The 14375-nt window shown below is 35.9% G+C and overlaps 1 pseudogene; it reads left to right on the top strand.

Annotated features, from left to right (window-relative positions):
- The first annotated feature begins 3458 nt into the window (after positions 1-3458).
- Positions 3459-8362, top strand: LOC132631968 (methylmalonate-semialdehyde dehydrogenase [acylating], mitochondrial-like; annotated as a pseudogene).
- The last annotated feature ends 6013 nt before the right edge of the window (positions 8363-14375 follow it).

Genomic DNA, 14375 nt, shown 5'->3' with positions numbered 1-14375 from the left:
AAGGACAATCCGCACAAAAAAAAAAGTATTCTCTATAATAACATTTCGTTATAGCAGCCAAAAAATATCCAGACAAATGACGAAAAATATCCAGACAAATGACGCTGTTATAAAGAGGTTTGATGTACTGTATATGGATTGATAAATACAATACAGCGAAAAAGTGAATACTAACCTGCAGTTGCCATGAAAAGAACAGTCAAGGCAAAACTAAGCTTGAGAATTGCCCTGACAGAAAAGAATACTTCCCAGTAAATATATGAAAGTTTTTGTGTGAGCGTCTCATTGTTCTTCAAAAGGCGTAATTTATAGACCTCTGATGTACTGACTCGATCGACCTAGCTCTCTAGAACGAATTATAATTTATTTTTGTTTTTTTGCTTTAGTGTTTATCGACTTGTTTTTATGTTCAAGGCCTGACAAAACTGGCCTTCCCCATCTAAATTATTCTATCTATGACTTAAAGTCTCTTTCACTCCTCGATCTTGAAAAGAAAGCATTCAAATTGTGTTGTAAATTGTGCTTCATGTTGTCTCAATTAAAATAATAAGTTGACCTGATATGTTATTTTTTGAAAGATTCGTATGAGAAATTGAGAATTGAAGATACGTCCATATAAATATGACAACTAAAATCTGGTAATTTAGTATATTAAGCTAGAAGGAGTTCACTTTATTTATAAATATTAACTGCATACTTTTTGTACACATTTTATTGTTTTGACTTTAATTTGGCATTCTCTCGGTCCCAAAATATTTGTCACGTTTCACTTAGAGAGTCAATTTGACTAATTTTTGTAATTCAATTGAATTACATCAATTCAATATTTTAAAATCAAAATATAGATATTTGAAAACTATACGAAACGTACTATAAGTTGTAATTTTTCTAATATCAATACGGTGAAAAAATATATCTTAAATTATTGGTCAAAGTTTATGTAATTTGACTCTCGGGATAAGTAAAACGTGATAAGTATTTTGGGGCTGAGGGAGTAAGAGTTAGAGTACGACTACTTTAATTAGCAACCTTGATTGTAAAACATATTCGTCGAAATACCTAAACATAATTATGTTCCTTCAGCGATACTCTATATAAGTGCTAATTAGTAATTACTATCATTTCTCTGGTTATTATACTCTTATTGGCAATGAGATTGGCGATTGCACTCTGCATGTGATTCAATTAATGAACTGGATGCCTATTAGTAATTAACTATTCTGCTAAAAGTTTGACTAACAAGATTAATAAGTCTAACTACAGGTCATGAAAACATTAATGAAAGATGCATGGGGGAGTCGATGAACTTCCTTCTCGTTGATTTGGTCTAGCACATAACTCCATGTGAGCTATATTTTTTGGGTCAAATGTATTTTTTATATAACCATCTCATTTAAAAATTTAAGTTGTTAGAGAAAATATATTTTTATTTATTTAATTATATCTCAGTACATCCCTCATATATGGACCTGATTTTTTCATAGACCAAACACGTATAAATTCATCTTTTTCATGAGGTGAGAATTATCCTAAACCAAACCACGAGATCAAATAACCACTCACACCCAATGTGGGACTTTGACATGGGCGCACCCTCGTCACCAGCTAATTTTGCTAACAATTCATTTATTGTTCTTTTTAAGTCATATAATTAAAAGACCTCCAATTATTAATTGCAGAAGTCCTTATTAATAAATATATATTTATTTAACGTAAGTATTTATTAACGATATATATGGATCTAGTCTGACATGATTCATGTTCACATTAATTCCAAGTCTTTTTTAAATCTAGCAAAATGTATTTGTTTATGTTGTTTTAACTTTCAAGTCTCTATTTTCAAGTCCTTCTTTATATTTCTTCTTTGTGCTAGTCTTTGAAGAAAGAGGTGTTATCGCAGGCAGCTGTAGGTTCATGCATTATATCGTTCACTAATGGACAATCATCCCACTTACACATCATATTCATCTAATTAAATATTACACGACTGTTCGTCAGCTTTAACCTACGTAAACTCCTTGTTTGAACTCCCAAACTTTGTACCTGTCGTATCAATTGTTAATGAAGTTTAGAACCCAAGAGAGGAAAAAAGGTTCAAATTAATGGACTTTTTTACGGTGTACAAAAAAATATACCAATCTAATTATAGCCACTCTTTCACAAAAAGTAGATAACACTTTTATTTTTTTATAAATATATCCCTCCCTAGGAGAGCTTTCCCCCTTTTTGCTCCTTTGATGGCTCGAACCCACAATCTTAAGATTAGAGGTGAAGGGTGTTTACCACCTGAGCAACCCGCTCTTGTCAGTAGATAACACATACAAAAGATGTATTATGCAGATCTCATATAAAGTGCACAGATTCTAGTTTGGTTAGTATTCATTTGACTTCTATCAAAATATGCACTTTGATAGGGAGATGTGCTCTCCTCTTCAAGTATTTTGAACAATATTTATAATTATTTATTTACTAGATGGCACGTGCCCGTGCAGAGCACAGGCTTTTGCACAACATCGTTGTACAGAAAAGGTCCAACATCGAAAAAGGTAATTTCATACTTGTTTTAATTGTTTTATGAATTATCAAGAAAAGAGAGCAATACCATCAAATTAAGTAAATATTAACATATATGCTTCATACCATGTAGACTAATTTTCGGAACAAAGTTACACGAATACATTCTTGAACTTAACTTGATTGTCCAACTAAATCAAGAGCTAATGCAATAATTGGACAAAATCTGAATTTTAGTAACGGCAGTTGACGACACATATATACTGTTAATATATACTATTAACCATGCGGTTTAATTATAGTATTATGTTTTATTCTTTATGAAACAATTATATATTTATTTATTCAATTCAATAAAGTCTTATTTTAAATAAATCATTTGTTCATATGTGTCTTTTACTTATATAGTAGACGATTTAGTGTATGGAGCTTTAGCTCATGCACGGAAGGTTGAATTGTCGGTTCTTATAAGTTATAAAGTTATGTTCACAATCAAAGATGAAACTGGACAAAATATCTTGATGATTGTAGCACAAGATTAAAATATAATTTATGTTGATTTTGGGAGTGATCTTATTTCAACTTCTAGTGCTAGTACATTTTGTATGTATTGAACGGACCAAGTAGAGATAAGTGGTTTTGTACTGAACATATAAAACAACCTCTCTAGCTCATTAAATGTACTTATACTCTTAATCATGATATGATTATTATGATCAATGTAATTTATTTATTATTTTGATTTATCAAAAGGTACGACTCAATTATGAGTCAACGTATTCATGATAGTTGGATAGTGGTAGATAACATTTGTGAAATAATGATTTTTTGATGAAGAAAAAAGATTTTATTGATCAACCACCACTGCTAGTTACAAGTATACGTCCTATTCATGTTGTCCCTATTCCTTTATCTATATCTATTTATATCTTCAAAGTAAGTAATTTCCTATGCTAGGTAAGTAGTCTATCAATCCACTCCCTTTCTCTATTCGTCGTCTTCTTCTCTTTGAAGCCTACTGCTCTCAGTTTGCATTCCACTTTTAGTTGCTGTACTAGATGAGTTGGAGTTGGCATTTTCTGATCCCACACAGCACCATTTCTTGCCTTCCAAATCCGGTACCCCAGAGATGCTAGTATAGCATATACCACATCCCTGCATCTTTTACCCCTTATTCTTCTAGCGCATCTATTCCATAGCCCTTGCACATCTGTTAGCTGCACCCTTATCCCAATCCTAGTAAGCACATCTTCCAAACATTTCCTAGAAAATGCACATTCAAAGAAAATATGATGTACTGTCTCCTCATAATCTCCACACATTGCACATTTGTCATCTGGGCTGATGCCAAGGTGGAATAATCTGCCCTTAGTCATCAGTCTTTGATGCATAGTCAGCCAACAAATGAAGCTGTGCTTCAGTAGAATACATCTACTCCATACCCATCTATACCATGTTATAGTGTCCCTCTCCCCCATTCTCCATTTATATCCACTAGATACTGCGTATTTCCCAGTAGCACTAAGCCACCCATCCTGCCACTACAAAAAAAAATGCTTAAATTGCGACGGTTTAATAGCGGGGGTCAATTACAACCCCCGCAAATTTCATTAAATAGCGGGGGTTTACATGGCCGACATAAATAAAAGAAACTAGTGGGGGTTTGGAACCTCCACCATCTGGGAAAAAACTAGCGACAATTTTTCCCTCACTTTTTTTTTGGCTTGGCTCTTTTTTCGCTGAAACAAAAAAGATATCTCAAACCCTCCCTCTCTCTCAAAACCCTCGGTGTCTCAAAACCTCCCTCTCTCACTACTTTTTATTCCACCCCAACTATAAAGGGTGCAGATTAAATAGAAGCTGGAGTTAGATGATTTGCAAATACCTTCCCAACAACATCACCTACCAAAACTATACAAAAGAGGACTTAATAGATCCAGATTACTACCCATAAAAGATTTTTTAAAAAAAAAAAAACAAAAAAGCAGGTCGAATTGTCAGCAAAATTCCACAAATTAGAGGCAAATCAAGAGATACAGACTTCTTCTTCTTTGGAAAACATTGAATCATCCATTTCTGATTTCAATTTGATTTTTATTGTTTGGTTTTCAATTTAGTGTTATGGGTGTTTTTTTTTAGTCCATTTTTTTGTGTGAATCTGCACTTTTTCTTTATTGGGTGTGTTTTGTTTCTTGTAATCAATTCAATTTGTTTTATTTGGGTATGTTCTGTTCTATTGTTTTCATCGACGTGTTCAAGGTAGTTCTTTTTATTTGGTTTTCGATGAGAGTATGGTTGATTTTGATCAATAGGCTATAGTATATGTTCCAGATTTGTATATGGTTTTATTGGTTTCATTTTATATATTTTTTGAGCCAAAGTTTGAGTCTTTTGGTATGGTATGAGAAGTTTTTAGGTGGGTATTTTACTGAATTTGATCCATAGGTGGAAGGTCCAAGCATAAGGAAGTTACTACTTTTTGTTTCATGTTTTGGGGGTGGGGTAAGTATTGTATAGTGCTTTTATACTGTTAGTAGAATTATTTTTTGCTGCAGATCTGATGATCTATTAATTTCTTTTGTTTGGAATGCAACTGTACCTCTGTGGTACAGTTGTAATGAATACTATAGTTGGGAATGGAAAAACAAAAGCCTCTGTGAAGAACATACAAGCGAATTTCTTGAGAACCCAAACTCCTCTTCCTCAATCAACTGGTATCTCTTCAATTATTTCTACAAATGGGTCTTTCATCTTTCCCATTTTTGGGTTTTTGTAATCTGCAATTATTTTTACAAATGGGTCCCCTTGAACGTGTTTGATTATTTGTGTCAATGAGTTGAATTTTCATACTACAGTATTAGTGTGTTGATTTTGAAATGTAAGTTATTTCAAGAAAAAAACCAGTTTTTCGGATTATTTATGTTTGAATGAGTTAAAATTTTATTACTGTGTTGATTTTGAAATGTAAGTTGTTTTTGCTTCGGGTATGAATGACTTTTGGTGAATGGCGTTTCAATGAATTTTCATGATGCCTCTGTCTTGCAGGACGTTGTTAATGCTATATGTGATGACGATATCAGAGCCATATCATTTGTTGGCTCAAATCAAGTGAGTACTGCATTGATTTCTTGACACTTATAAGCCACAATTAGGTACTTCATGCGCAGTTATAGATAGAGGACATTAAGTAGTACAGTGTTCTCAAGACTAAAAAAAATCTGTACTTCATAAGTTTTTATCTTCTGACTTCTGTAGCTTGGTTTGGTTATGTTGTCTAGTGATGGATCAAGAACTGCTTTGTAATAATTATTTGTGGGTGTTTCCTTTCTTCTTCTTTTTGTTTTTGCCTTTTCTTTATACTTTTTTCTAGTAATGATCTGCAGCTACTTTCTGGTTTTGGAGGTTTTAGTTATATCTCTACCCAGAAAGGTGTTGTTACAGTTGTGAATGTTGCTGGACCTCACGAATGAAATTTGTTAGTGATTTAGAATTTTAATTGCAGATAACCATCTCGTCGTTTTAAGATAGTATAAGTATGAAAACATTGAAAAGCTTGCCTTGAAATTAAATGCGGTACAGATAATTGGGGGACATTTGTAGATAACTGTATTTTTATGTGGGTACTCTACCTTTGAACACCCACCTGTATACTGTGAAATTTTCCCAGCAATCCAACGAAATTATTATCTTAGCAAAAGATAGGGAAAAAAAAATCTAGGTTCTTCATATTTTATTTGTAAAGTCGGTAGTCATCTCATGCTTAGTTTTTGTGCTTTATATTTGGGTGGTCAAGTCTCTCCCATTTGTCTTTGCCTCATAGAACTTTCATCCGTTTGCCATAAATAAGGTTTTGGCACATCACAAAGGCAGGGTTGGATGGTGAAGTGTACACTAAAGTAGAAATCGTGGTTTCTTCTTTCAAATGAAATCGATTGCCAATAGATTTATAATCTATTTTGAATCATCTTGTTCACCATGTGGTATATTGAGCATTCCTTGCTTTACTCTTACCCCTCAGGCTGGTATGCATATATATTCTAGAGCATCAGCTAAAGAAAAACGTGTTCAGGTTAGTGCAATATTACCAACTCTCCTCTCACCTGTATTTTCCAATGTGGCAAACATGTTTAACATCATTGTTAGTACTATTGAGGTTAAAAGACATGACTAACCAACTGAAAACGCCTTCAGTCCAATATGGGAGCCAAAAACCATGGCGTCGTCATGCCTGATGCAAACATAGATTCCACGATAAATGCTTTAGTGGCTGCTGGTTTTGGTGCAGCAGGACAAAGATGCTTGGCATTGAGCACAGTGGTCTTTGTTGGGGACTCGAAACCTTGGTAACACATTTCACCATGCTTATTATTACTCCACTTTTCTTAGATCTTTTAGTTTACTATTGACACTTGTGATGCATGACATTACATTAATCTTGCAGGGAAGAAAAACTGCTGGAACGTGCAAAAGCCCTGAAGGTCAGTGCTGGAATAGAACCTGATGCAGACCTTGGTCCAGTAATTAGCAAGCAGGTGGGTACATGGTTCAATATTGCACAAACAAGTTACTCAATGGCTGATGCTCTCAAATTTCCATGTGTATGATTCTGGACCAACCAGCTTTTATCCTTTTTTTTTTTGAGACCACAGGCTAAAGAATGAGTATGTCGATTGGTTCAAAGCGGTATCGATGATGGAGCCAAATTATTGCTTGATGGAAGAGATATTGTGGTATCGGGTTATATCTGTTCGTCTTCTAAATTTTGTTTCTGATTGCATCTAATAGGTACTTTTTGTTTCTGATTGCATCAAAGAGATACTGGAGAGCCAAACTAAATGCATGATCTCTTACATCAAATAGCTACTTAAATAAAAGCATAATCTCTTGCATTGAGTAGCGGTTTCTGTTCTTCGTTATGAAATGAGGTTGTCACTTAAGTTTAACTTGTTCCACCATGTAGCCTCACCCATACCTATCAAGTGATATATTAAGCTAAAATTGTCATTTTTCTGCTCGCAGGCCAACAGCTTAGATGAGGCCATTAACATTGTTAATCAGAATAATGTGTGTTAATGTCCTATACTAATGTCATCCTGCTTTTCCAGGTATGGTAATGGTGCTGCTATCTTTACTACATCTGGTGTAGCAGCGAGGAAGTTCCAAACAGATATCGAGGCAGGCCAGGTATGAAATGTTGCTGCTGCATGAACTTGGTAACGTTTGGAGAAAAAACAATGGTGTTAAATCCTCACTTAAAATCATGACTTCATGGATGATATTCATCATGTTATATTTTGCAAATGTGTGTCAAAGTTTTCCTTGTAAGATCTATAACGGTTTTATGGCCTTTATAGAAGTGTATGTTTTGTTGTTAGTAATGTCTCAAAAGCAAATGACTAGGAATAGAGAATTGTGCCAACTGTTTCTACCTATCAGTTTCTTGTATGTATCATTTGACATCCCATTTCAGCTGTTGTCTAATACCATAAAGTGATAAAACAATAGATCTGTCTTATAGTTTTGGAGTTCCTGTTTCCTGATAAAATTCTTGCTTCTTGTTTCTGCTTCCTTTTGAAGGTCGGTATCAATGTTCCTATTCCAGTTCCGTTGCAGCCAAGTGATGCGGTTAGTGGATCCCTTTCGCCCATGGATGCAAGAAGATCATGCGGTGATAGTAATCCTAGTGACAACCGTTGATTTCATTGTATTGTTGGGTAGGAACGGATGTTAGAATGCTGGAGTGAATGTATTGTGTTTAAATTTAGTTTTTGAGTGATCTGATAATGCTACTTAAATTTTTAGTTTAAAAAACTAATGGTACTTTATGATAACATTTGTGATTTTACGATATGTTATTGATATCTCTTAAAGTTTTAACGTTTTTTTGCTTTGATTATGATTTCCAGCTTAATTAGTGATTTTGTAATCGATAATATATAAATTAAAAAATTTAATGGATTGTTGGGGGATATGAGACTGCCAGGACCTTTAAATATAAGCTAATTTTTTTTTAAAAAATATATGTATTGCGGAGGTTCTAAACCGCCGCAATCTGTAATTGAGAATTATTTTTAAAAGATTAAATTTTAAAATTACGGGGGTCAACTGCCGTAAAATAACCGCCGCAAATTAGTTCTGGTGGTCAACAAAAAACCGCCGCTAATTGATTGCGACAGCTGTTATTGTGGGGGTTTTGACAACCGCCGCAACAACACATTGCGGGGGTTTCAAACCGCCGCAAACCTTAAAAATAACCCCCGCAATTTAAGCGTTTTTTTGTAGTGTGCACATATCCGGCAGCAAACAAATCTCTGATTTTGCGGATTTTCCTCCAATACCAGCTACTATGATGGTAGTGCCACCACTCACAACCCTTTAAATATACTGCATCAATCAATTTTATCCACAGGTTATCTATTTTTTGTGCAATGTTCCAAACATACTTTGCAACTGCAGCTTCATTCCATTTAATGCAATCAGTAACCCCAAGCCCTCCCTCATGTTTAGCCCTACATACCAAGTCCCAGGCTATCAAAGGAGATTTGTTAGTTACTGTCTTACCATCCCATAAAAAGCTCCTACATAGGCTTATGATCCCTTTGAGAACTTGCTTAGGGAGAATGAATATAGTTGACCAGTAGTTATGCACATGGAGTAGCACAGAATTTATAAGCATCACCCTGCCAGCATAAGAGAGGTGTCTAGTTCCCCACATTTTAATCCTTCTAGTCAATTTATCCAGCAGCTCCTCACAATCTATCTTAGAGAGTCTTTTAGCAGAGATAGGTACCCCCAGGTATCTAAAAGGTAGAGTACCTTTCGAGTAACCAGTCGGTTCTAGTAGATCATTTAAGCATTGTTGATTCATATTCACACTAAAAATGTTGGATTTAGCAGCACTAGTGCACAAGCCCGAAGCATCTGAGAAGGTTTTCAGTCCTCGAAGTAGTAGTAAAACAGATGAGAACTCCCCTTTACTGAATAATAAGACATCATCAGTGAAACACAAATGATTAAGCTGCAAGATTTGACATTTAGGGTGGAATCTGAAGCTTTCATGTTGTCCAACCTCCTTTATGATTCTAGTAAAATACCCCATGCATATGACGAATAGAAGAGGTGAAATTGGATCCCCTTGCCTTAACCCCCTCTTCCCTTGAATCTGGCCATACACACCCCATTGATGGCTATGTTATACTGGACAGTAGTTAGGTAGTTCATTATCCACTTAATACATTTTGGAGGAAATGCTAAGGCCTGCAACATTTACTCCACAAAGTCCCATTCCACAGTATCATAAGCCTTTTTCAGGTCGATTTTAATAAAGCAGCTACCAGTGGTGTTCTTCCTATTGTATAGCCTCACAAAGTCTTGACATATGAGCACATTCTGCACAATAGATCTACCTGCCACAAACGCACTTTGGTTTGCTGAAATGATACTAGGCAGAACAGTTTCGAGTCTTCTAGATAGCATTTTGGACACCACCTTATAAATGGTATTACAACAGGCTATGGGCCTATAATCACTCACACTCTCAGCATGGTCAGACTTTGGCACTAACGTAAGAGTGGTGTTGTTCCATATCCTTAGGATTTTGCCTGAAGAACTCCATTACCCCTGCTATTAAGTCCCCTTTGATGGTGTCCCAGCTGTCTTTAAAGAATTGGCTGCCATAGCCATCTGCCCTGCTACCTTATTTCCTGCTATCCCCTATAGTGCTTCCTTAACCTCTGCAACAGTGAAGTCCTTCACTAGTATATGTTTATGATCCAGGGACAGTACTGGCCCCTTCTTCACAATAGCTTGACAGACCTTAGTTCTTGTAGTGTTAGCAGTGCCCAACAGATCAGAATAAAATTCAACAAAACCATCAGCTATTCCTTCTATATCAGTCTTTGTAACCCCTTGAGAGTCTTTGATAGTGAATATCCTATTAGTATTCCTTCTAGCCTTCAACATGCTATGAATATACTTAGTATTCATGTCACCTTGTGCCAGCCAATGCATTTTGTATTTCTGCACCAATTACTGCTTTCTTGCCTTGTCCCTGTTTTGGTACTCTCTGCGCAGCTGTACCTCATGTTCAATCAAACTTACATTTCTAGGATCAAGTTGCAGGGCAGTCTGACAAACATCCAACTCCCCCTTAGCTTTCTCAGTAGTCAGTTCCACATCCTTGAATTGTGTTCTATTTATGCTTCTCAGGGCTGATTTAAGTCTGTTGAGTTTTCCCACTAGTTTGTACATTTGAGTGCCGGATATGTCCCTTTACCAATTTTTCTTTACCAGTTGTTGAAATTTGGAGCTTGGCTCCACATATTAAAATAACTGAATCTGCCCTTAAGTGTTTGCTGCCCTGTATCCCAACTGATGATAGTAGGTCAATGATCCATCACTCCCTCATTCCCATAGTGCACCTCTGAGCTAGGTAATGAAGTCAACCATACACTATTTACTAGCACCCTATCAATCCTACTATAAACTCTACTCCCATCCACATGCTTATTTTTCCAGGTATAGAAAGCCCCATAAGATTTAAGGTCATGTAGAGAGCAAGCACTAACACACCTTTTAAACTCTCTAACTTCAGCAATCGAGACTGGGCTGCCCACCCTCTCATCTCTATGAAGTACACAATTAAAATCACCCATCACTACCCACGCCCCTTGAACAATCCCACATACCAATTTTAATTCTTCCCATAATCCTCTTCTCAGAGCCTGATCATTGTACTCATACACCACTATTAGCTGCAACATATTTTTGGTACCTCTATGTTCCACTACACAATGCATCAATTGTGCTGAGGTCCTAATTATAGTGACATGAAACAGTTGTGGTTTCCATAGCAGCCAAATCCTTCCACTAGGATGGTGTGTAAGATTTGTGCTAAAATGCCATCCATTACAAAGATTAAGCGCAGCTGAGGGAGCCTTTGCTCCCTTAATCTTTGTTTCTAGGAGCCCAAATAGACCTACTTTAGAGTTGTGCATAAACAGATTCATTTCCCTCTGTTTATCTAGTCTATTCAAGCCCTTGGCATTCCAAAAATCAATCTTATCCATTTGGGGAAGGGGTTTCACCCCCTTTCCCAGTACCTAAACCCACTCCAGTTGCCAGTTGACTATCTAACCCCTGCTGGCCCCTATCACCATTCACCACACCCCCAGTACTTACCCTATGATCATGCTCAGCAATGTCAGGAGCTTGCAATTGACCCTCTTCTGCAGTATTTGGGACTTGTTTCCCTTGCATCACCTTACTAGAGCCAGCATCAGTATCCCCAATTGCATTAAATGAGTTTCCTATTGGTATAATATCTACTGGTTTCTTTTGCATAGGTTTTTGATACCTCCTTCTCATACCTTGTCCCCTCCCATTTTTCTGCCCTTCAGGACCTTTACCCTCTACTACCTTATCAGTAGTATCAGGTGGAGGACCTTAGATTCTCCTGCAGTTCTGCTTTTCATGCCCATAGTTGCCATGATGCCCACAAAGTATTGGTAACCATTCATACTCGACTGGTTGCACAATGAGTTGCCCGAGTTCATTTTCAAACTTGATCTCCTCAGGATACTTGCCATTCAGAGGCACCTCCATCATTACTCTTGCGTACATAAGTTTCTCCTTCATAGTCGTAGCCACATCTGCCCTCACTGGATTGCCTATCAACCCATCAATCTTAGTAAGAGCACTTTGCCCCCAGTATTTCATGTCCAACCCCACCAGCCTGACCCAGATTGGCACTTGTTCCACCATGATTCTACTCCTCTCCATCCCTGTCTTCCATGCCTTTACCACCACTGGTTTTCTGTCAAATATTTGCATACACCTTGCATTATCAAATGTGAAATAATAACTAGTTGATAGAATCCGTGCCTCGACTTTGAGATTGATGATACCCCTTTATGGATGCTTATAAATTTTTATGTGAAAACCCTGCAGTGGATTATGTATCCGTCACATGAAATAAGTTAAGCGGGAGTATAAAAGATTTAACTAGTTAATGAATTAAATTGTCAGTAATTTAATTTAATTTAATTAATTGGTATTTGTAATCATAACATGGGGAGTTAAATAAGTTTTAATGAAAGATTTCGAAATTAAACTAGGGAGTGCAATTACAATTTTTAGTGGAATAAATTGTAATTTATTACGGTGGGATTAATTCATTCATATTCCGAATCAGTACCACAATATAGAAGCCTCGTTATTAAATCTGTGATCCCTGCTATGCTTGGAATTCTAGAACTGGGAAATTAATATTCTTGGGGGGAAAAGGAAAAGCCCACACGTTTTTTCTAGGGTTTTACACCAAAAAACGTGGCTATATATAACAAGGATTTTCATCCCTAAGAGATACACCTTTTCCTAGCCGTAATACTCGCTCACTCGAGTATTCTCGTTCATAGAATACTTAGGATACATAGCAGAAGACTGCGGAATTGACATGCAGTGCTGTGGAAGATTTGTGTAAAAGCTTCAAGAGGTTAGTATTTCAATCTCATTTATGATTTATGTTATCTAGATTACATGTAACTTTGATCTTGGCTATTTACTTCCACTGTTTGTATGCATGTATTCCATCAATTGGTATTAGAGCTCGATGATGAACGCGTGGGCTATTTGTATACTCTGATACCAATTGATGGAATAAAGACATAAACAACGGAAGCAAATAACCAGGATTGAACTTGCATGTAATATAAACAACACATAATCAAGATTTTAATCAAACATAAAATCGATACTTATCTCTTGAAGCGTGAATACGACCACAAATCTAGCATTCAAGCCTGAGCAAAACCCGTCAACGCGTTCATCCTTGAGTTCCATAGTCACTGTTGCGCTTGGATAAAAAAGAATTGAATGGAATCCGATTTCTTGGTGGTAAAAGATAGACCTAGCAGGTTTGGGAAAAGGGTTTAAACCCTAAAACCTATAGTTATATAAAGAGTCTTATTCCATAAGGAGGCGACAATTGTTATAAGTTTCTACACGTTTTCCATAGTCCGCCCACACGAATTTCGTAAATACCGGTATTATTTGGGTTACATATCAGAAGACTGTGGAACTCAAGGATGAACGTATGGACGATTGTTTCTCATGCTTGAAGGCTAGATTCGTGATCGCATTCACGCTTCAAGAGATAAGTATCGATTTTATGTTTGATTAAAATCTTAATTATGTGTTGTCCATATTACATGTAAGTTCGATCCTGCCTATTTACTTCCGCTGTTATGCCTGTATTCCATCATATACTTCATTTAGGTATCCACTAAAAGAAAAAAAAATCAAGCATTAAATATTTTTTTTTTTTTTTTTTTTTTTTTGCTATAAGCATAAGAATCAAAACATAGATTATCAAACTAAATCTAGAACGATGTATGCTAAAGCAAAAGAGAGATGGCTAGCTAGCCCTCTGTTTGCAATTCAAAATGTCAACAAAAGTTGCACAATTACAATCTTAAAAGGCTCTTATTAGAAAGTTCTTAATGCTAAAGTAGTTATAACAAGTCTAAAATGGTAAGGATTTCAAATGCGGCATAAGAGTACTAGTCATGAATATAAGATTCAACTATTGACCTTATTTATCTTTAAAGCAGGTCATTCAGAATTGAGCACACACTAAGAGAAGGAAATAAGGTAGCAAACGACCTACTGAGGAAGGGAAGCAATATAGAATTTTTTGAAAACTTAATATTCTATTATGTACCCCTTTTCTGCCTTATTTTCTTACGAAAATGACTCTTTAGGTACTATATATTCTAGACAAGTCGAGCCATCTATTAAAGTTTCTAAGTAGCTAAAGTACGTAATTTCTTTTTGACAAAATAAAAACCTACTGACCTTGTTTT

The sequence above is a fragment of the Lycium barbarum genome, chromosome 3, assembly GCF_019175385.1.
Source record: "Lycium barbarum isolate Lr01 chromosome 3, ASM1917538v2, whole genome shotgun sequence".
Classification (NCBI taxonomy): Eukaryota; Viridiplantae; Streptophyta; class Magnoliopsida; order Solanales; family Solanaceae; genus Lycium; species Lycium barbarum.
The sequence above is the reverse complement of the archived record's forward strand: the minus strand, read 5'-3'. Positions and strand labels throughout refer to the sequence as shown.